Consider the following 2,529-nt stretch of genomic DNA (forward strand, 5'->3'; position numbering starts at 1 on the left):
AAAAAATAAAAAATTGGGGCGACCTCCCTTGAATTGCCTATGGTTGCTTTCGTGTCCTATGTTGTATCATGAAGACACCACATCCAACTTAAAACCTTAAGATAATAAGTTAAATTAATTGATCTCTCATCTTATAAACTCTTCATTCTTCCTTATTTTCTTTGATATAGGACTAATTTCATACACTTCTCACACTTGCAACCTTAACAATTTCACCGTCAAGTGTAAGCTTTCACATCTCCCCCTCTTTGTAACTCCTCCACCACGAATATTCGTCCATCACACCGTCGCAAAACACCGCGGGACACGCCGCTCGGACCATCTTTGCCGGGAAGACTTTCGATACTTCACCTTGAATACTCCTTAAAACCACCAGAATGATTAACCATTGGAGATTAATTTTATTTTTGATAATATTTATCTCTCAAAAATTTCAAGATTAATTATTATTATTTTTATTACAAATTAAATAATATAATACAACAAAACAAAGTCTTAAATTTCTAATAAAATAAAAATATCAAAATTTATTAATGTAAATAGTGTTATACTATAATGATATTAAATTTGTAAAGTTAATTTAAAAATAAAATAATAACTTTTTATTAATAACTTATATTACTATTAGTTATATTATAATTTTTATTATTCTAAAAATAAAATAATGCATGAAACTATATGAGAAGCTAAATATAATTTAGTGTTAATTCTATAATGATATTTAATTTGTAACGTTGCTTTAAAAATATGTCATGTGTTGTTGATTTAAAGATATGCTATTTGTTATGTCAAATAGAATAGAATAAAAAGTTTGAAAGAATGGTGAAAATAGACATAAAATTCAGATACATAAGTTAAAAGTATATCAATTTAATCAAACAAGCTAATTTATTTTCTTTAAAGTAGAATTACTAATATTTTTACAAAAATTTTGCGTCATGCCCCCTTACCCACACAAAGCTCTGCCATTGCGATTAACCATAGGCTCTGATACCATTTTATTGGGAAAACTCCACAAATGTTCAAACAAAAACCTGTCTAACCGCGGAAGCACCAAAAATAATTTTTTCACAACCTGTGCGATTAAATAGGCAATATCAAATATACTCCAAACAACAAATATAATAGTAGAAATTAAATAATCAGACACCAGAATTTTAATTTTTGTCATTATATTTGCTACTTAAAGTATTTTTGGTATTGTCTACTTAATCGCATAAGTTGTGAAAAAATTATTTTTGATATTTCTGCGGTTAAAACAGATTTTTGTTTGAATTTTTATTGAGTTTTTCCACGTATCAATATCCGTATATCACAGATTTTATATAAATATCTATTTATAAAATTTATTCACTTATAATTATACTAAATAATTTTATTTTTAATAAAAAAATCGATATTTTTTTCATATAAAAAAAACTAGCTGATTAATGATGGCCTTAAAAATATAAAAAAAAGTGAGTAAGATTCAAATGAGAGAGACACAATACCGTCGTTGACCTGGTACTGGTGGAGACTTTGTCACAGCTAGTCTTGACATATAGTTAGCTTAAAATTGTGGCTGTTATAAAATTACTACATATTGCTTAGATTAATGAATCTGCTAACCTTAAACCATTGGATCCAGATGCAATGCCCGTTAATGGTATCTTCTTGTTTCTCTGACTTTCTCTCGTGATCTTACATTCTTACTCCACCAACATAGAGACACGCGTTGGCAAACATGAAACACATTAATAACAAATTTTAATCTATTTGGCAACAACAGAGCCCCATGATATTTTTGTGTTGCAAGATTTACACAATAAATTAAGGAATTATATAAAATCATTAAATCATTTAGCAGTGGTCTTCCACTTTAATATAAACTTGGTTATTTATTTTGTCTGTATGTAACTGTCACTTACGTACATCTCATTAAGGTTTGTTCTATAAAATGTTTCCACGTTCACTAGGTATACAACATAATCAAACATAGGCGTTTCCGCGTTTGTGGAATTGGAAAACCGTGGGAAGGTGTTAGGAATTGAACTTAGTACTTAGTAGTGATTATGGAATCTGGAAATTCACTTATTACTATTTAATTGTTAATCTTAATCAATAATTCATAGAGTTTCTTAGTTTAACAAAACATGAAAAAGAAGAGGGGTAGCAATAGAATGAAACGCGTAGGTAGAATACGTTAAGATGGCTTAGAATGTTAAAATAGAAGATTGAGGGAGATGAGGGAAGGAACAGAGACTAGTTCTAAGTCATTTTTTAGTTAGAATGTAACAAATAGTTTAACAAAGAAAACAATAACGTATTCTTTATTTCCATCTAATAACCTTTGAAATTGGGAGGGTCAAAACAAGAAAAGGGAAGACTAATAATTAAGCACTAGTTTCCTGCTCTAGTATATCCTTTAAATTCTATCTATGAAATAATCTACAAGTGTATTAGACGATGAGTAAATGATAATTTTTTATTATAAAAAATTTTAATATAGATAATTATAACCATAAAAGATATAAATCAACTTGATATGGT

This window comes from Arachis ipaensis, chromosome B09, assembly GCF_000816755.2.
Source record: "Arachis ipaensis cultivar K30076 chromosome B09, Araip1.1, whole genome shotgun sequence".
Taxonomy (NCBI): Eukaryota; Viridiplantae; Streptophyta; class Magnoliopsida; order Fabales; family Fabaceae; genus Arachis; species Arachis ipaensis.